This window comes from Pinus tabuliformis, chromosome J (genome assembly GCF_031772625.1).
Source record: "Pinus tabuliformis cultivar Carrire ecotype Pingquan chromosome J, CPIR1, whole genome shotgun sequence".
NCBI classification, from domain to species: domain Eukaryota; kingdom Viridiplantae; phylum Streptophyta; class Pinopsida; order Pinales; family Pinaceae; genus Pinus; species Pinus tabuliformis.
In genome coordinates this window covers 657561579-657583951 of record NC_142295.1, presented here as the reverse complement: position 1 = coordinate 657583951, position 22373 = coordinate 657561579, and positions in this window count along the sequence as shown.

The following is a 22373-nucleotide window of genomic DNA, read 5'->3' as shown; positions in this document are numbered from 1 at the left end:
AAGTCTGTGCTAGTGTTGTCTAATGCAAGATCGTTGCGAACGACAGCGGCTAGGTTTAAAGACGTCGAAACATGTCTCTAGCCTAGAACACTAAATGTGAGCGTTAAGTTTCAATGCTTCCTTAGGTTAATTCAATAAATTTTAATGGTTTATCTTGAATTAGGTTTCAATTTCAAGGCCCTACCACTGTCATCTGAAAACTTCTATATGCAGCTATATGAGAAAAGAAATCTTTGTCTTCGATGAAATTTTACATTAATTGAGGGATAGAGAACACACAATCAATGCAACAACCAAAGAATGAAATCTTTTACTAATACATGTCCTAAATGCACTTAATCTTCCTTTAACAACAAAAAAGTTTATTTCATTTCTCATGCCTATGATGATGCAATTCTAGCTTCTCAATAATGCTACTAATGCAATATTTTTGCTTAAGTAAACTAGAATGATGTTCTTCTTTTCATAAAATGAAAAATGAATCTTTCACATAAAGCACTTTAATGAAAATTTTCACAATTCCGAAAAAACAAGAATTGATAAAATCCAAAGCATGATAAATGAAACTAAAAGCAACTTATTCCTTGAATGGAACAAACCAAACACATAAATGCTTCAATCGAAAAACCAAGCAATGTAATCTATGCTTGGGAAGAGAAAAGAGACACTTGAAATAAGAGAACAAATGAGACTCTTTCACCCATTCAATTGAAAATCAAGCAATGAAGATGTTGTGATTGAAAGATGGATTAAATGAAGCAACAAATCAAAAACTTGACACAATGAGTAAACAAACAAATGAACGGTAATTGACCTAGATGCCCTAGGGTCATAAAAACCATCCAAAAAACTCAAAAAATCAAGCAATGAAACTTCAAGCCAATCAAACCTAGAAAACAAATCATCCTAGTCACTTTTGGGCAGAAGAAGAGAGTCTGAGGGTCAAGACACATTGGCGCTGGAATGGGAGAAACTCTGATTTTCCTTAACTCAGAAACCGACACGACTTTTTGGCTGAACTAGCACTGAAAAGGGGTCTGGCGTGATTGTCAGACTAAAAACTAGCTCTGATCAGAATGTCAGACTAAAAACTAGCGCTGATCAGACTGTCAGGCTAAAAACTAGCATTGATCATGGATTAGCGTGATTGTTTAGCTGAAACTAGCATTGATTGATGGATTCAAAGAAAAAATAAAAAATAACTTCACATAGGGCCAGACTTAACACATCAGAGGGTGGGCTAGTGTCTGTATGCCTTCAAACAGGTCAATACAGATCCAGAAGACCATAAATAAACAAACTAGGCACACATGTACAAAAAATAGAGTGATGAAAAGGAGATCTATTTCCCTAGTATGGTTGCCAATTTGTGGTGTAGGAATATCGTCTCTGTGGACAGAGACAATCCCTCTAACCCAAGAGAGTGGGTCTGGCCACAAACAAGACAATCTAATGTAAATTTCCTTAGATTAGAATCGAATAAGAGGGCCTAACTCTTATAACACTAATCCACTTAATGGTGATCTTGCTTCCTTGCTCCAGCTTCCTTTTGTTCCTTTCGCTCAAGTAACTAAAACAAACATGTGAGAAACAACAGCAAACGTGATAGCATAAAATCGAATCCAATCTACTTAAAAGGTCAAGGAGTTCTAAGCTATCAACTTTAATATTACAATCGATATAGGAAATAAACCATTAGTTGTATTAAAATAAACTTCAAAGAGAAATACAACCGAAGCCTTAATGTTGGAGATCTCCTTTGCCGTATCCAAGTCCCACTACACACCTTTTCAGCATGTGTTTCCTCCTCTAGCTTGACATGAAATGGCTTCCAAGCTCTAACCCTCTCTCCTCATACTTTAGCTATCAAAGACTAGCCTTTTGTCATCTAATACTAATCTTCTTCTATCAAAAGCTAAAGATTTCAGAATTTTGCAGCTGGTTCTATCTCTCCACCACTTTCACTATGTGTTGTATTGTATTGTAACCAAAAATGTAAGAGGAAGTGGTTTCTATAGGGAGAGGAGGATAAGAATGAGATCCACTCAAGGGGGAAGAAGGACGTATCTCCTTGGGAAGGTACACTTTTAAGGGGGGAGAACCTTATATGGAGTTCTCGGCCCTTATCCAACCAAACAAACATCTAACACATTGCCACTAGAAGTTTCTAGACATGAAACTCCGTTTCCTTTTATAAAAAGAGTCCAGAAGTAGACTGGTGTGGGTATTGGGCTAATAGTTTCGCTGACCGGTTCGGGTCTGTTGAGGGCCCCGAAATCGGGTCCACAACAAGGGGTATACCCGCCCAGTCAGGAACCTGGTTGGCGGCTCCGTATCCGTTTGGTATAGCGGGTCCTCTGGGGGTGACGGGACCAGCTTCCCGATGTAAAGGGTGTGCGTGAGTGTGTGTTAATTTTGATTATGTTGATTCTTGGTACATCCTAAAACTAATCTTTAAATCTAACTTGTTCTTTAACTGCAAGCTGTTAGAATCAAAATAAAGATAACTTATATAACCTACGCTAGCCCGGGGTAAATCCTTTCCATCATGTGATCTAAAAAGATTTCATATGATAACTGGTAATGAAGATTATTCAGCAAGCATATGAGTATAAACCATTTGAAGTAAACTATTCTGCATAAGAAGTTATACAGGACGGTTGTGGACTGCATATCACATGATAAATCATTCATATATCATACATAAACGGATGATTCCACCGTACAAAAGTGCCAAATGGTAACCATAAATCTATATCATAACATGCAAATAATATCAGCTGTATATTACTTTAAGCAAACCAGCAGAAACTCATCAAGAGATAAAAGTACCATTTATGATTCATTCCTACTCGTAACTTCAAGCAATACTGATCTACTTCTATTTACTCAAAATGCCCACTAAGAGTACAGAAATGCAACATCAGTAGCAGACATAAAAGATGCAAATAAATATAAATCCGATCCTTCCATTCATCAAACCCTCCTCTGAGGTGCAGAAGTGCATGTTCTGAGGAAAAGTTCTTGACAAATTTCTGGACCCTTCTCCAATGCAATGAGAAGGGTTAAAATACTACTATCTAATCCTAATAATAGTATTATTACAAAATTTAGGATACGGCTCTCAAATGACCGTCCTTTTTCTAATTCAGTAAAACAAAAAGAAAAACAACTTTCTAAATTGAAATTACTTCTTAATTTGGTCCTTGAAATTGCAGTTATCAAGCATGGGCTTAAGAAGAGTCGGTTGGCCGACTTCCGTGCTTAGTTGGGCTGCGAAAACAACGTCCATAAGAGCTGGCGCTACCTTCTCGGCCGCGTTCAAGATGCACCTTACCGTCATGCATTGGCTGTGAGGTTTAACTAAGTAAGTCCAGTAACTTTCCCAGTTTAACCTAGCCAATGCCTGAATTGTCTTCCCGTTTGCCTGTGCTTTCTGCTTCCATTCTGCTTCCAGCTGTGACGCACTTGGTAAGTATCCCGGGGTGGATTCTGAAATCAAATTAGCTCTGTGCAAATTTTCATTTACACAATCAATAAGTATGGTCGCCTGTGTTGCCGCTGACTCTGCCGCCTGCTCCGCCTGTGTAATTTTCTCGTCCCATTTGTTGAAGAGCAAGTCTTTGTGATTTTCATTAATCTTAGGTGCCCCTGCTTTCCTCCCTTCCTCGTCATTTTGCCAAACCAGATATTCTGTTACTCTTTTGTTGGCCTGGTCATAGTCATTCCGTAGTTCCACTACCTGACTGGTGATCTTGTCACTTAGCTCACAAAAATGCCTCCACTGTGATATTCTACGTACCATGTCTTCCTGTTGTTGTGACAGTTGGTCGTTCAAGCCAATGGACTCTGAAATAAATTCTGTCAGCTTGGGTTCATCCTTGTGCATTTCTTGCACCGTCTGCAGTTGCCTTTCCTTTTCTTCAATATTTCTTTGATGGCTCAGCTGCATCTGGCGAAAGCTTTCTTGTAGTTTTTCAAGCTGTTCGGAAGCTTCAGCGTTTAGATTGGCTTGTTGCAACTGTTGTTGCAGCAGGTGTATTTGATTCTCACGTTCTTTTAGAAGTTGCTGAACTTCAGAAGCCTTGTCGATGGTCGCAGAAGCATATGCTCCTGCAATTTGAGACAACTTGGTGAGGTTTTCGGTTGGATTGCTATTCGGATCTTTCCACAAGACATCCAGCTGTTCGGCATCTTGAGCTAGTGCATCCGCAAGCTTTCTTTTCTTCCTTTGTCTCCTTACAACTGCCTTGTGCTGTGGGCTGTAGAATACGTCCAGTGGGGGAATCTCTTCTACGCTAAGTAGAAGTTCTGAGTATGGAGCGATAGGAAGATGCTCCACCTCTGTGGTGCTACTGACTATGGTTGAAAGGACCTCTTGCACCACCTGCGCGTTGTCCACAGGTGTTTTCGGGACCTGACCTTCAAGATTAATCATTTCATTGAAGGTCTCCCATTCTTTATCTAATTCTACTGTAACAAGAGGTGCTTCGGTGACGGGGGGAGGAACTTCTCTTGATGACGAGGCGACAACTTGTTGCTGAGCCATCGAACTTGACTGAGCTGTGTCCTTGATTGTTTCTTCGTTTCTTTCTTCTTTATGGACAGACTCTTCAAGGTCTGGAGATATTTCTTGCACGGAGCTGGAATCAGATTTGGAGGCACTGGAGTGTCCACTGAGGCTGACGCTTGGAGTTGGTTCTCTGGCAGCTATCCGCAGTCTTTCCAGTGGAATGCTAGCCAGCCTCCTTTCTCTATACAATGTGAATCTCCGGAAGTCTTCTGGGGACAGCCTTGATTGTGCTTCCTGCAAAACTTCTTGGAGTGAGTTCTTTCCCTGGAAAAGATCGTCAAACAGATCTTTCTGTCCAGAGAACACACTTATCCTGACGCTAATTGTAAATTCCTGGGCAACTTTATTTGGGTCGAATGGCCTTGGTGGGAGTTTAAATAGTTGGAGACACGTCACATTCTCCACCTCACCAAAAGCGTGCCCTACATCGAATAAAGAGAAGACCCCACACGTGACTGGGAATTGAGGCCAAATGGCCTTCTTTTTGTTCTTTAGGTCCTTAGTTAAACCACCTTCAGAACAAGTCTGATAAGCGATTTCTCGGGCCAACAATTTATCTGGGATATATAAGGGTAGGACATGCGGGGGTACTGTGCTTCCAAAAACTCGGATATAGGTAAACCATTCCTCCCCAAACCATCTCGCGATGGAGGTGATATCATTCTGTGCCTCGGGAGAGCATCTTGGGGGATCTTTATTGTATACTATCCTATGTATGGGTAATATAAGTCCATGGCAAATCTGGTAAAAATGGGGGGCGAACTGGGAATCCCACAGAATTTTATGATAGACATGAATAGGCAATGGGTCCTGGGTAGTCCATTGCCAACCCATGGTAGGGAATTTGGATACAAGACAGATAGAATCCATTATATATGCAGACAAATAAAAAGGCGGATAGACTCTTTGGGAGTGGGATCTTTTGGAACGGTAGTGGAGGACCGCTGTAAACAAAGTGTCAGAAAGGATTTTGGCCCAATCCACTATCTCAGAGTTAGTTGCAGCATCGATCAGGGGTAGCCATTCGGCTGAAAATTTATTGATATCTGGCTTACCGAATATCCTACAGAGCATAGCTGCAGCAAAACAATATGGAGAAGTAAGAGAACCAGTACTATACATACCGTTCTTATCTTTCTTCAATGGTTCATCTCTTTTTGACCACTCCTTAGTGGTATCGGATAAGTCGGGATTTTATGCTACGAACTTTGCAACGAATTCTGCGTTGTAGGTCACTTGCGGCTCAGGTAAATGATACATGAGCCTTAGGTCTTGAGTTGCAAACGCTGCTATAATCCCATGTCCCTGAGTTTTGAACTGTCTATGGTGCAACTCCGCATCATCTAGTATCCATTTGATCATGTCTGTGTATGGCAGGATCTTCGGCCTTGCTGCAATTCTGTGTAGGAAAGAACACGCTAGGTCTTCCAGGGATGCTTCTGAAGAACGTAATGCATCCGGGACAGCAGGAGTTACTTTGATTATTCTCGGATTTTCTTCCTCCAATATCCTATACATGCCCTCCCAGGTTGAAATGCCTGCATCCTTATTGCATGCAGTATCTGTGTAGAGGGGCGCCATCTCTCTGGTCTTTTCCCTTGCCTCTGAGCTCTGAGCTTTGCTCTTCTTCCCCATCTCGCTTAGCGTTTCTATTCGGTTTTGCCTTCGAGCTTTGCTCCTGCAAGTTAAGAGCGAAATGGAAAGATCGATTAGAAAGGTGATGGGAAGGAGTTAAATGCAAGAGATAGATTAGATACGCCACCTTACGTGAAGTAAAATCCGCATTAAGGCACGCGTCTTCATGCCACTTAATAACTGACAACTAATTCATTACTAACATTGAATGCGCATAATTTCCAAGTCAGGTAATGGTAAGTGGATTTTCTTTGGGTGGCGTGCCCGAAAGCGTCGTATTGAGGTGCTTTTATGACTTGCCAGCGCATCCTCGCATATCGCGCGATCGCAAACGGCAGTGATCACAACATCACAGGTCATCATATCGCAGATCGCAACAATTCAATGTTTGCCAAAGTACTTCGCCATAGGTTCTGCGATGTGCGATCGCGCGATCGCACAATCGTAGGTCGGCGGGTTTACAAGTTTCTCTTTATGGAGGTTAGTGCATTGCGATGCGATGTTGTTTATCAATGCTGAGGTGATGCGCATATTGGCGTTTTTTATCTTTTTCGTGATGCACTTTTAGAGATTTGCTTTTATGAACATAGGTTTAGGCTTAAATCATCCAAGGACCTTTTTCTATGTTTTATGCTTGTAATTTCAAAAAGAAGTTTTATGTTTTTTTTTGAAAATTAACTAAGGGTCCCCTATTCTATCTATCATCATGACTGATATTAGGTTGAATTAGGGGGGGGTTGTTGCTGGCCACAACAATGTCACAGTGTAAAACTCTGCCATCGGCGCGGGTGAGACACTGGTAAAGAGAGTTGATCTTAAAAACTAGGTTTTAAGAAGGATTCATTCTGAAGGGAGTGGGGACTACTTTCTTAAAACTTCAAGGGATGCAAGAGCATAGGTTTCAGGGTGAAAGTATAACATAATAGTCACTACTAGGGTTCTCTAGGATCAGGAACGGGGAGTGACAAATTACTGTGTAACATATCCCTAAGCGGTGACATGCTAGCAGTTGCATTTGTTAAGGTATCGGCAGCTGCATTACATGTTCTTGGCACAACAATGATATTGAATGCTTGGAAGTTAGATATTAGTCACCATACCTCTTACTGGTAACTTTTTAGATGACTTGATAAACAATGTATGGTGTTATGTACCTTTCGTACCAAGATTTATGCATCACCTACCACTTTGAGCGCAGTAACGTTGAGGCTAATGGCATTTTTTCAAGCCCAACACAAGTGCTTCGTATTCGGCAATGTTGTTTGTGCACTCGAACTCCAAGTAGCTCGAGACCAAGTGTTTCCTATGCTTTGGGTCAATCAAGACACACTCGGCTCCAGAGCCATCCTGTGTCTTTGATCCTTCAAAATACATGGTCCATAGCTCATTTGTACATGGACCGTTCGACACGCTTATACTATTTCTACTGCTACTATGTTGGGTTGTGTTATATTCTTTCCACGACTAACCTACGTAGTGAACCAGGGGGTTAGAGGGGGGGCGGAGCCCCCCCTTCATTGCACTGATTACGCAACGGGGGGGTCACAGGGGGAGCGGCAACCCCCCCTATCCAGGGGGTTTGAGGGGGGCGGGTAGCCCCCTTCTATGAGGTCTGGGGAAGTGCCCTGGGAAATTTTTTTTTTGGACCCTATATTAGGTTGGGCGAACCTACCTATGGTTTTCGGTCCATGATTTTAGACGCGATGGTTTTCAGTCCATGGTTTTGGACGCGATGGTTTTCGGTCCATGGTTTTGGACGCGATGGTTTTCGGTCCATGGTATTGGATGCTTCGGCATGTATAAATTTGTATTATAACATTGAAAGGAACATAATGAAAAATCAAGCTGGTAATCCCGGTTTTGGGATCCAGGGGAAAATCTCTGTGTATATGTGTTTTATGTGTTATGCTCTCGCATTGTTTATTTTTTATGTTTTATAATTCGTATGCAGGTAATTTCTGTATAGGGTTAAAACCTACATTTGGTATCAGAGTTGTTTTGGCTTCAAGGGGATGCCTTTGTTGCTAAGGGGTTTCGCTTGGGCCTGTGGTAGACCTTGTTCAGTGGGAGATCTGCGAGATCAATTCTGGTGTTGAAAGAATATGGCGAGCAGTGGAAAGATAGAGATTGAGAAGTTTAATGGTCAGAGTTTTGAGTTGTGGAAACTCAAGATGGAGGATCTGTTGGTGGATAAAGATCAGTGGATCGTGGTAGATCCGGGTACTAAACCAACGGGAGTGACTGATGAAGAATGGAAGAAGTTGGATCGGAAGGCAAAGAACACAATACGATTGTGTGTCTCAGATTCAGTACTGCTGAATGTATCAGGGGAAGCTACGGCAAAGGCTTTGTGGGACAAGTTAGGGACTTTGTACCAATCTAAGTCTCTGGTGAATAAACTGTTCCTGCGGAAAAAGTTGTATAACCTGAGGGTGAAAGATGGAGTGGTAAGTTAGTTAGTGTTTGTTGATATTAAAATTTCAGATGAAGATAAGTGCATCAATTTGTTGTGTTCTCTACCAGATTCGTGGGATAGTTTGGTTATTGCAATAGGTAGCAATGCAACTTCTTTGCAGTTTGATGAAATAGTCTCACCCTTGCTGATAGAGGAGATGAGACGAAAAAATATGGAGAGCCAGAATGGTGATGCCTTGTCTGTACGAGGATGGTCCCAGAATAGAAACAAAAATAAGTCATCGAGTGGGAGATCTAAATCTAGAGGGAGATCTAAATCTCCAGGAAAACCTGTAAAGGTGGTGTGCTGGAAATGTGGAAAGGAAGGGCACTTCAAAAGGGACTGTAAATCTAAAGCTCCTGATAAAGGAAAGGGATCTGATGATGCTCCTTCTGCAGAGGTGAAAACCACCTCAGATAAAGGTGGGGATGTGTACTTGGCTTCTTCAAGTGCACATGTAGATCATGAGGCATGGTTGATTGACTCAGGTGCATCCTTTCACTTCACTCCCCATAGAGAGTGGTTCTGCGAGTATGAGAAATACGATGGTGGTGATGTCTTCTTAGGAGATGATAGGAAGGCTAGAATCATTGGTCGCGGAAAAGTAAAGTTGAAGTTGCAAGGTGGAAGGATTAGAACACTTTCGGGTGTTCTGCATATTCCTGCATTGGCCAGAAATCTGATTTCTGTAAGCAAGTTGGGTGAGGCAGGTGTAAAAACAGTGTTCGAGAAGGATACTTGCAAGATGGTTCGGGGAGCACTGGTATTGATGCAGGGAGTTTGGACTGGAACTCTGTACAAGCTGCAAGGTAGCACTGTTGTTGATGGGTGCAACAGTTCTGTGATTCCTGAAAGTGGAGCTAAAAATCTAGTGGTCTCTAGAGAGAAGACCATGCTGTGGCATCAAAGGCTTGGACATATTGGAGAGAAGGGCCTTCGAATACTTCATGATAAATGTATGGTAGAAGGTATGAGTAATAGCTCTCTGGATTTTGATTTCTGTGAAAATTTTGTATATGGGAAGCAGAATCGGGTGAGTTTCCCCTCTGGTGCTAAGAGGGCGAAACAGATATTAGAGCTTGTGCACAGTGATGTGTTTGGACCTGTGAAGGTTCCACCACTGGGTAAGTCTGTGTACTATGTATCATTTATAGATTACTTCTCAAGGAATACATGGATATATTTCCTTAAGAAGAAATCTGAAGCCTTTGACAGGTTTAAAGAATTTAAGGCTCTGGTGGAAAATCAGACAGAGAAGAAGATAAAGGTGTTGAGGATAGATAATGGTGGAGAGTTTTGTAGCAAGGAATTTGAAGAATTCTATAAGAAGTGTGGTATAGCACGGCAGAAGACTACTCCATATACGCCTCAGCAAAATGGAGTCACAGAAAGAATGAACAAGACGTTGATGGAAAGGGCAAGAAGCATGCTCAATGGTGCCGGGTTAGGACAGGAATTCTGGGCAGAGGCGGTGGATACTGCATGTTACTTGGTCAACAGGTCACCTTCATCAGCGTTGGAGGATAAGACTGCACAAGAAGGATGGACTGGTAAGAAACCCTCTCTTTCACATCTGAGGGTATTTGGATGTGATGCATATGTACATGTTCCAAAGGAGAAATGAACCAAGTTGGATAGTAAATCTGAAAAGTGCATCTTTATTAGGTATAAGAATGGTTTAGAGGGTTATAAGCTTTGGAACCCACTCGCACGGAAGGTTGTGTACAGCCGAGATGTGGTGTTCAAAGAGGTAAAAGATGTTATTAAACATGAAGTCCAACCAAAGGAACCTGAGAAGATAGAGTTTGAGCTAAAGGAGGAAGAATCAGACTCTACAGCAGAGGAGGAATCAGAAGATGAAGAGCCACAAACTCCAGCTGTGAGAAGATCAATTTGAGAAAGAAGGCAGTTTGAAAGGTATAGCCCATCTGCTTTCTGTTCAAATTTTGCTTTGTCTGTTATTGATGATGATCCCATAACTGTGAAGGAAGCAGTAGATTCAGAGGATGGAAAACTCTGGAAAGAGGCCATGGTTGATGAAATGGCATCTTTGCACAAAAATGAGCCTTGGGATCTAGTGGAGTTGTCGACTAGAAGGAAACCCATTGGCAGCAAATGGGTGTTCAAAAAGAAGACAAATGCAGAAGGGAAGGTGGAGAAATACAAAGCTCGATTGGTAGCAAAAGGTTATTCCCAGGTGCCGGGAATTGATTTTGGTGATATTTTTTCTCTTGTTGCCAAGGTAACTTCTATTAGGTTACTTTTATCTATTGCTGCTGCTTTTGATTTTGAGGTAGAACAGATGGATGTGAAGACAACATTTCTTCATGGGGATTTGGAAGAGGAAATCTACATGAAGCAACCTGAAGGCTTTGCGGTCAAGGGTAAGAAAGAACTGGTATGCAAGTTAAAGAAGTCTTTGTATGGGTTAAAACAGTCACCAAGGATGTGGTACCAGAAATTTGATACATTTATACGGGGACTTGGCTTCACTAGAAGCAAAGTAGATCACTGTGTGTATTTTAAATTAATTGGTGACCGTGTTATTTATCTGGTCTTGTATGTGGATGATATGTTGCTGGTTGGAAATGACAAAGAAATTATCCAGGATTTGAAGACCCAATTGTCCTCCAAATTCGACATGAAAGATCTTGGTGCTGCAAACTATATTTTGGGCTTGGAAATTAACAGAGATCGGGCAAAGAGGAAGCTCTAGTTAAACTAGAAGAAGTATGTCGAGACAATACTGCAGAGGTTTAATATGCAGGATAGTAAACCGGTGAAGGTTCCTATTCCTGTAGGTGTGAGGTTATATGTTGAACAGTGTCCCAAGACACAAGAAGAGGAAGAGGACATGTCCCGTGTTCCATATGCGAGTGCAGTCGATAGCCTGATGTATGAAATGGTCTGTACTAGACCAGACATTGCACATGCAGTGGGAGTATTGAGCAGGTTTATGTCAAAACCAGGGAAGGGGAACTGGACAGCAGTGAAGCGGGTTTTCAGGTATTTGCGTGGCACTAGTGATTATGGTTTGTGCTACCAAGGAAGACCAGGATTGGACAGAGTGTTGCATATTCATGGTTTTGTTGATGCAGACTGGGCTGGAGATCTGGATCAGAGAAGATCCACAAGTGGGTATGTGTTTAACCTATTTGGAGGTGTAGTCAGTTGGATGAGTAAGAAACAATCTGTAGTGGCACTATCAACTACAGAGGCAGAATACATGGCAGCAACTCATGCAAGCAAGGAAGCAGTTTGGTTGCAGAGATTGTGTTCAAGTATGGGGTTAGTACAGGGAGCTATAAGAATAGATTGTGACAGCCAAAGTGCAATTTTCTTGGCAAAGAACCCTGCTTATCATTCAAAGACAAAGCACATTGATGTTCAATATCACTTTGTGAGGGATATGATAGAAGACAAAAAGGTGTTGCTGGTAAAGGTGGACACTTTGAAGAATACTGCAGATGCATTGACAAAATCTGTGAGCTCTGAGAAGTTCTCTTTTTGTAGAGAAACAATGGGCGTTTCGGGGCTAGAAAAATGACTAAGCTCTCCTGTGCCCCCCTGTGGAAAGAAAACAACAAGTGGGAGATTGTTGGGTTGTGTTATATTCTTTCCACGACTAACCTACGTAGTGAACCGAGGGGTTAGAGTGGGGGGGAGCCCCCCCTTCTTTGTGTTGATTGCGCAGCGGGGGAGTCATAGGGGGGGCGGGTAGCCCCCCTCTACGGGGTCCGGGGCAGCGCCCCGGGAATTTTTTTTTTTGGAGCCTATATTAGGTTGGGCGAACCTACCTATGGTTTTCGGTCCATGGTTTTGGACGCAATGGTTTTTGGTCCATGGTATTGGATTCTTTGGCATGTATAAATATGTATTATAACATTGAAAGGAACATAATGAAAAATCAAGCTGGTAGTCCCAGTTTTGGGATCCAGGGGAAAATCTCTGTGTATATGTGTTTTATGTGTTATGCTCTCGCATTGTTTATTTTTTGTGTGTTTTATAATTCGTATGCAGGTAATTTCTATACAGGGTTAAAACCTACATACTGCTATTGCTGCTAGTGTTACAATCTGATGTACAGGTTTCATTTCCATCAATTGGGCAAAGAAGGAGACTCAACTATATGCTTGGTGGGGTTGGAGCTGCATGTGCAAGATAACACCCTAGCGTTGTTTCCAAGAGGCAGTTGCCGAACATGGGCTCTGCGAAGGCCAATGGTTAGTTCACACCATTGATGGGAGTGATGTTATGCCTCATGTATATCTTGTATAACACCCGGATTTGATTGATTTTTCCCTAATACAAAAGCCACAAGTGTGACCAGTCTATATCAAAGTACCCATTCAACTTGCTAGACTAGTCTCTGCTTAGCAGTAGGCCATTTGCTTCCGGTATTTCCACAACAATAATGTTTATGCATTGATGAATTTGGCCTCCATGAGATAGTCGAATGATCACATCCTGAAGTTCATCAATGGTTGGTATGCATGTCCGATCAAGTTGGATGATCTGCGCAGATGTCTTGCTCCATTGCACATTGATCTTATTCGAAATGGAGAGCAAAATGATGTTGGCTGATGCACTAGAATCAACCAAACAGTTGTGAACATTGCAGTTAAATATTTCAAATGAAAGCAAGAATGGAGAGAAAATAGAGTTTGCTTCTTCCATCTGAAGTGTGTTGATCACAGTTGTGAGCGAACTGGGAGATATGTTGGCTCCATTGCTAGTAGAGGTTGTGCTGTCTATAGATGTTTTCCCCAGTGCGCACTGCAGAATATCCCATTGACTTTGAATCTTAGCCAACTCGAACAAACTAATGTTTACTTTAGTTTTCTTCATGTCTTCCACAATGTTGTAGTCAAGATTGGGTAGACTCACTGAGATGTCCAGGGTCAGACCGTGTTTTTACTGTCTAGCGGAGTGTTCTGCAATTTGCTACTCATGGACGTAATCTTGTCCATCATTGTCTTCCTGGGCTTGCTTTGTGTTTTCTACTTTTGGATGGCAGGTGGATCAACCTTCCTTAGCATTTCGAGCTTTTCTTGCATTTCCCCAAATATAGGGGGATCCCCTTGACTTCTTCATGTATTATTCTATCTAGAACACTAAGCTGGAGCTTTATGCAGTTGTAGCCAAGAACCGGTTGTTGCCTGATGACATGCTTCCTTTTTGTTTTCTAGGTAGCTGACTACTCACAGATGTTTCGATCATTCATTATTTTAGGTCAAACACTTCTATTGTCAATTTCTTGACAAGATGAGTAAGGGTTTCAATATCACTTTCTTCCTTGTCTTTACCCTTGCTCGCCGCAACCTGGGGATTCCTGCTCACATCTCTGGAGTCTTTTTTCAGGTTCATCATATTTCATGACTCTAATCGCTCGCAGTTCCTTCTCTACAATGATTTCCTCTTCACATTTTTCTAATAATGTTCATTTCGCAGCTTGCTTGACGAACTATGAAATATTGTTTGGCAGTGTGGACGTGTAGTAGTTATTAATGATGGAGTCATGAGGTTTCATGTATGCTGCAAACTTATTCAATATGCGCAAAAACATATGATTAAAGTATTTTACCTTTTCTTTCGATTCCATCTTAAGAGTGCCCAACTCTTTGAGCAACATGGTCAAGGTCTTGTCATCAGCGAATTTTTCCAAAAATATTCGTTTGAACATAACCCAGTTATGGATGGAGTTGACAGGAAGGTTGTGATACCATACTATTGTGCGACCATCCAAGGTACATGGAAACAATCTGCATGCAACATCATCGTACCATACCTCAAGTGTCTGCAGCTGTAGGTAGAAGTTGTCCAAGTGGTATTCTGCCTTCACTGTGATGTCAAGGTCATACTTAGTGAGCATTCTCTCCGAACGATTTGGCATCCTGCGCAAAGCACCCGAGAGAGCCAATGGTCCCTGAGTCATCCATTCCATGTTTTGGTCAGCCATGTCTTCTTCTTCTTTGTCCTCCTCCTCTTCTTCTGAATCTGACGATTCCAGCTCTGAGTTTGTTGGTTCTTCTCTGCCTCCACCTCCTTCGATGCCTTCCCCTTTACCTCCTATACTAGAATCTGAGCCCAAGATCACGAGGGTGTCTCATTCTCCCTATTGGAATACTTGAGGTTCCTCTCCATTCTCAATAGCTTCTACCAAACCTTCGAGTGTGGCAAGAAATTCTTCTTCCACTGATGTGTATGGAAGATGTTATATTCCTGGTATCAGTCCAACTTCTTTTGTGAATTGATGGGTGATGGGATGGATAGAATGGAGGTGCTGATAAGAAATTTCATGTTCACATCTGGGAGGTGAGGAGTAACCAACTTCATAGTTGCACATAGGTGAGAGGGAGTGCCAGTTACTTTCTTGACCAGATGATTGATAAGTGGGGGTGAGAGGACATTCAACCATAAACAATTGGTGGCCCTCCTTCTGGCGCTGAAAGTGTTAATGGTGTTAGACTCGACAACATTCAGGGGATCTCCCTGGTATGAATTCCCAATTAAACCTCACACTGTTTGGTGTAGGAGTCCCATCCGGTATGATGGCCCTATTTCCATTTTCTTAAAGGTTTTCCTTAGCTCTTTCTTGTCAACACATGAGAGTGGTATGATTTTTCTTTGGATAGCAAGGTTCATGTGACTGGTGAGTGCTTAGTGTTACTTGTGTTAAGGTTCTTTCACCGCAGAGGGAGAGGGTGGAAGTCTATTATAGGATTTAGTAGGCATAAATTTGAAGCACAGTCTATTGTAGGATTCAAAGAAATCATGATGCAACCAGGCGAGACACATTGGGAACTAGATCAGAGGTTGAAGTGTACAATCTGCAAATCTAACATGAACCTAACATACAGACAACATCACGAGTGGTTTGTTGCTTCGCTCCTACCACACTTAAGGGTTGCGCTGTCGCAGCAGAAGATAACAACTCAGGCAGAGGCCTTGGATATCACAATGAGGTTGCATGAAACACTGATGTAGGATCCAAATTTGGGGGTTTAGTAGATCCATGCGCAGTTGAAAAATCTTTGCCTAGAGATGCAAAGCTTGAAGCAGGACAAGACAATTCGACCAGAGGTGCGTGAAGAGGTATGGTGTCTGAAATGAAAAAGTTAGGGGCATGAAAAAGACCATTGTCTGATCTTTGCAAACTACCTTACAGGGGGGGAACCGTTGCCTTTGATGCCAGAAGCTCAAGCAGGACCAAGCACGGGGCCTGCATTGTGGTGCGTTATATGTCAGGTAGCAGGAAAACATGCCACGGATAACTGTCGTCCACTACAGAAGTTTGTATAGAAGCCGCAACAACTGTTCTGCAACTTTTGTAGGTCGGTAGGGCATGATGAGTGTAATTGCAGGAGTTATGAATTAAATATGGATAGAAATCCCGCCTATAGAGTTCAAGCTGAAACGTGCCCTCCTAGCCAGAGCGTAGGGATGGGGCAGATAAGATTTCAGGGGCTCAGAAAAGGTTGAGGTGCAGGAGGACCTGGCAGAGGTCGAGGACAGTTGATCTACTACAACTGTGGAGGACCAAGACACTATGCCCACAATTGCACTAACCCTACACGTCCATCATGTAAGTATTTCACTATGTTTGATCATGAAATGGAAGACTATCCTACACTGATAACAAGGATACACAACAAAGGGGCGCTACCACCGCAGCCTACTTAGAACCTGTAGATGATGAGGTTTGAGCCATGCGAAGAGGACCCAAATGTTAATATAGTGCTCAAAAGTGGAATCGCAATAGGAGATGACAAGGGGAAATAGCCCGAAGACAGTACATGGGTTCGCAAAGCTCCAGCAAAGGAAACTGAGTTTGATTTGGAGCGTGCACGTGAAACCTTCATGGAAGCGAAGAAGAGCTTCGCTGAGGCCTCCACCTCAGGAAGCAAGGATAAGCCTGATCAAGAGATGGACCCTTCTATGCTTACAACTTTCCTGGAGACCTGTATGAAGTTACTACGTGATAGTAAGGCTGTGAAGGGGTTACAAGAGCTCATCAATAGATGCGCTGGAACCGCTCTGGGTGAGCCATGCGTAGTGTGAAAGATAGGTAAGCATAAAACAAGGACGGGATGAGAGATGAGACTGACTGCGTAGATAGGAGAGTATGAGATGGATCAGGTTATCTTGGACCTGGGGTCAGACGCGAACGTCCTACCTAAACAGACTTGGGAATGGATGGGGAGACCCGTGTTACAATGGTCTCTGATTCAGCTAAGGATGGTGAATCAGTAGAAGATCATCCCCATGGGGTGGCTACAGGGGGTGACTGTGGATATTGAAGGTGCGAGCGCGCTAGCTGATTTTGAAGTAATAGAGATAGTGGATGACAACAATCCCTATCCTGCGCTCTTGGGAATTGATTGGGCTACTGATATGAACGGGGTAATCAATCTAAAGAAGCGAAAGATGATATTTGAGAAGAAATCGCTCTGCGTAATAGTACCCCTAGATCCTGTTGAAGGATCGCGTTATACTAAATTATTCCGTGATTATGAGAGTGATGATGATCTGGACTGTATCTATAAGATAACAGTGCGAGACCAATATTGGGTGAATCCAATAGCGGATGGACGAATTACATGGGATTGCGAGAGTTCGTGCACCTCAGACTCTGATGAAGAACTAGAGCACTGGCAGAATCAGTTACACGAGGTAACTATGCTGAGTTGTAACATGATTACCCTGTCGCTACGTTGTGTGTTGTTAGAGGTAAGAAATCTGCCTACTTATGATGGCCTGAATGATGTAGATATTTTTCTGGATGCATTTGAGAGGGAGGTACCAAAAAAGCAGCGGCTCCACGCGATGGACTAGGCACTGCGTGCTACGCCTGCAAGGTGGTGGGGTATGGACAAGGGAAGATTTTATGATTGGCGCGAATGTAGGAGAATGATGAGAACTCACTTTGGGAAGCTAAATATGCGAATGATAGACAAGTATGATGGGTAGGATGAGCTATGCGTGCACTTGGCCAAATGGGCTCAGGCTTATGGAGAGAAGCCCCAACTTGAATGGGTGCACTTGTTCTATCACACACTGGATATTATCCCGATGAACTGGTATGTAGAAACAGAGCTTCACCATGGTATAGGTGAATGGGATATTCTACGCGAAGGATTCATAATGACATTCAGTTTCGAAGATCGGTTTGACTGTATTGGTGAAGTGCTACAAGAGGTGAAAGCTGCAACCTTTAGGATACCAAGATCCTTTAGAACTGATTCAGCCTGAATGGGCTACTCAATTGAGCCACACACTAGAATGTTATAACGTAATTGATGAAGAAGAGGACGAGGATCCGTGAAAGATTAACATCCCTGAAACAGAAGGTCACCGCGAGGTTGAAGGACCGCAGTTTGAGAATCCAGATATAACCGCATCGCTGAAAAGAAAACAAGTAAACATTGGTATGGAGGCAGAGCCCAAATTCGTGAAGATTGGAGATTACTGGAACAACGCAATGGTGGATGAGGTCACTAAATTTTTCCGCGAATACCTGGATTTATTCCCTACCAAGTTCACGGATCTAAAGGGGATAATCAGGGACCTAGGTATGATGAAGATTACATTGGAGCCTGATGCAAAGCCGGTTAAGAAAATACCTTACTGTCTCAAACCGAAGTATAATGAGAAGGTCCGCTTAGAGCTAGACAAGATGCTCACGACATGCATTATTGAGCCTATGGAAGAATCTGAATGAGTAAGCCCAATGGTGGTACAAGAGAAAAAGTAGAAGGATGAAATAAGGATATGCGTGGATCTTAGAAAGCTAAATGACGCTTGTGTACATGATCCTTTCACGACTCCGTTCATTGATGAAGTGTTGGACAATGTAGGTATCCAGGAGGCATATTCCTTCACTAATGGGTTCTCGGGGTACCACCAGATCAAAATCACGCTAAAGGATAGGAGCAAGACAACCTTTGCGACTGAGTGGGTTTTTTTTAGTACACTGTAATGTTGTTTGGATTGAAGAATGCGCCTGCGATCTTCTCGCACATAGTCGTTGCTGCATTCAAGGAATTTATTCATAAGTTCTTGGAGGTATACTTTGATGACTGGACTGTGTTTGGGATGGTAAAACGCCATGTAGCGAGCTTGCGCCTTATGCTGGATACCTATTGAAGATACTGGATCATGCTCAACGTAAACAAGTGTCTATTTTGTGTTCCTTTTGGGACCTTGTTGGGTCATGTGGTTTACAGATAGGGACTGATGGTAGACCCCACAAAGATTGCGATGACACTAAACTTGGAGGTACCAAGGAGTGTAAAGCATTTGTGCACTACATTAGGACATACTGGGTATTACAGAAATTTTATCAAAGGCTATGCCTAGATCATCGCGCCTACGGAAAAATTGTTGAAGAAGGATGTCACATTCTGCTGGAATGAGGACTGTAAGAAGAGCCTGGATGTATTGAAAGAAAAGATGGTCACCGCGCTGATCCTAGTCTTCCCGGATTGGAAGAAGGAGTTTCATGTCCATGTCGCTGTGTCATGTATAGTGCTGGGAGCAATACTGACACAAGCTCGAGGAGAAGACTTGGACCATCCTATCATGTTTGCAAGCAGGAGATTATCCAAGGCAAAGAAGAACTACTCCACCACCGAGCACGTAGGGTTAGCCATGGTGTATGCGCTCTAGAAGTTTAGAAATTACTCGTTGGGAGGCCATTTTAAGATGTACATAGATCATTACGCACTAAAGTACCTGTTCAATAAGCCTGTGTTGGGGGGGAGAATCTACAGATGGCTCTTATTGTTCTAGGAATATGATTTTGAGGTTATTATGAAGCCTGGACGACTGAACATGGGACCAGACCATCTATCGCTCATCGAAATAGGGGAAGAGCCCACTAATTTGGAGGAAGGATTGCTTGACGTGCAGCTATTTGCAGTGCATGTCGTGGATGGTCATTTTGAGGATATAATACACTTCCTAATGATAGGAACTGCCCTGGAAGGATACATTGTCTAGCAAAATAAGGAATTAGTGGTGTGCACGACAGATTTCTCTATCATTGCTGGCCATCTATACAAAATGGGGTCTGATGAGATATTGCGATGATATGTACCTAAGTTTGAAAGAAGCATCATCCTCGTGGACACTCAAGGGGGTGTCGCAGGAGGGAATTATGCAGGAAGAGCAAATGTGCAGAAGATTCTACGCACAGGGTTGTGGTGGCCAACCCTCCATCAGGACTCAAAAGCGTATTACAAGGCATGTGATGTATGCCAAAGGACTGGAAGTCCATCGCAGAGGGATGAGATGTATTTGAATCCACAAATGACGTTGCAACCCTTTGAGAAGTGGGTGATAGACTTTGTGGGAGCCATTCAGCCACAAGGAAAGATGGGAGTAAGGTACATTATCACTGCGACGGAGTATTTGACTTGTTGGGAGGAGGCATAGCCTATGAAGGATTGCACAGGTGCGACTACCATGAAGTTCCTCTTTGAGCATGTACTAATGTGGTTTGGTTGTCCAAAGATCTTGGTGAGTGATCGCGGTACACACTTTCTGAATGAGACAATAAGCGCGTTGACAGAGGAATTCCAGGTATACCACCAGAAGAGCACACCTTATCACCCGCAGGCTAAAGAGATGGTGGAAGCATTCAATAAAGTGCTGGAGAACACGCTGACCAAGGTTTGGGACCTACACATACCTATAGTACTATGGGCTTATCAAACGGCATGCAAGAAGTTGACTGGACAAACCCCTTTTAGGCTTGTCTATGGTGTTGAAGCAATAATTCCTATGGAATATATTGTGCCTAGTCTATGCATAGTAGTGCTCACAGGTATGACGGATCGTGGAGCCCTGGAGGAAAGGATCGCATAGCTAGATGAACTTGAGGGAGAGATATTTCTAGCTGGATTTCACCAACAGGTCCAAAAGAAGTGTGAAAAGGCATGGCATGATCAACATATTAAGTTGCGCACATTTAAGGTAAATGACCTGGTTTTGTTATATGATAACAAGTTTGATAAATTTCTAGGGAAGTTTAGGATGCACTAGTTAGGGCATTATGTCATTAAGGAGATTACCAATGGAGGAGCGATACAGCTGCTCAGATTGAATGGAGATCCCTTCCCAGGAAAGGTGAATGGCATTCGATTGAAGCCATACACCGACGGTCCGACCATGTGACTAGATGACGATAGCACAGTATTAGCATTCTAGGCAGCTAAAAGGAGGCGTGGGACTATAAACTACACTTCCCGGGTTGGGGAGTTGCGCGATTGGAGGATGGTGCGAAGCAAGGAAGTGTCATAGGGTCCGTGGCAGCACGGAAGCAACTGCACTACCATGGAGAAATCATGCAGGTCGGTCGGAAAGTGACTGTTAAAGTCACCGTTCATGATCTGACGGCAAAAGTCTGGCCAAATGGAGTGGGTGACCGGTATTTAAGACAAAATTTATGGCTCAGATCCTTGAAAATCTGCAGCCAATCCGGCATTAATGGACCAAATTTGTGGGGAACGGTCGGATTTGAATTCAAAATGCCCTATAAATTACAAGTGGTTGTCCAGTGAAAAACACTTGGAATTTTGAGAATTGAGTTGTTGAGCTGTCAGACACCCATGGATCGAGAATTATTCGAGGCCTTCAAAGAGACTCTTGCATTTCCAAAATTGCTAGAGACATCAAGAGCATTGTTAGAAAGCGTTATGTCAACACTCGCCGAAATTATAAATACCAAACAAGTAATATAGGAAATGGTATAGGAAATGGAAAGAGAGGTGTAAGTAGCTACTCCAGAAGTAGTCCAAGTACTGGCAGAAGTCCCTAAATTGTCGAGGACGCCGAGACGAAAACTAATCCCAACCAAGGAAACCGTGAAGGATAAGAAGGGAAAGCAGCCTGCCATACCAGTACACGCATCGCCAAGGAGAAACCCACCAAAACCCATTGCATAGCAGAAAGGCAAGGCCATAAACTTAGAACCAGAGGAGGAAGGCATTGAAGACATCCCGATGGACGATGAGGATGTGGGAGTTGAAGTCGAGGAGGTTGAAACCTAGGGTACGGACCCTTTTACTCGGTTGTTGAAGTATGTCCCTCCGCGCAAGCCTAAGTCTGAGGTGTTGAAGGACATTGATGAGAGTAAGACTCCCCCGCAAACCCCTATGTTGCTGGATGAAATTGTGTTCGACAGTCCACACTTGGCACGAGTGTCGCTGTTGAAACTTGAAGACTGGGACTTGGCGGACCATGAGAAGTTCCCACACCTGGTGACCGAGCAGTTGATTCACCGCATCATTGATACGAATTTAGGAATGATCGCATTGGAGCTATGGAGGTGGCTCAAGGGAGTATAAAAGGTAGGGTTACTTAACCTTCTCTGGGTGTCACACTACAACTGCACCTCGGTAACAGTTTTAGTCATCAAGTAGCTGTTTTGCTTGGTGCATGATGGGTGTCTGTGGCTGGAGGAGATGATACCCATCACAGATAGGTTGATTCATCAGATAACGTGACTACCATATACAAGAGAGAATCCGACCATGATCTTTGGTAGAAAAGGTGGCGAATAGGCTCTCGTGGAATCAATGAAAGAAAAATTTAAACTCGTGAAGAAGCCGCGGAGATACACTATATCCAGTATCTGCGACCCCGCTGTGAAGGTAACCACACAGATACTCACGGGGAAGGTGATGAGGAAGTGTCCTGTCGATGAGG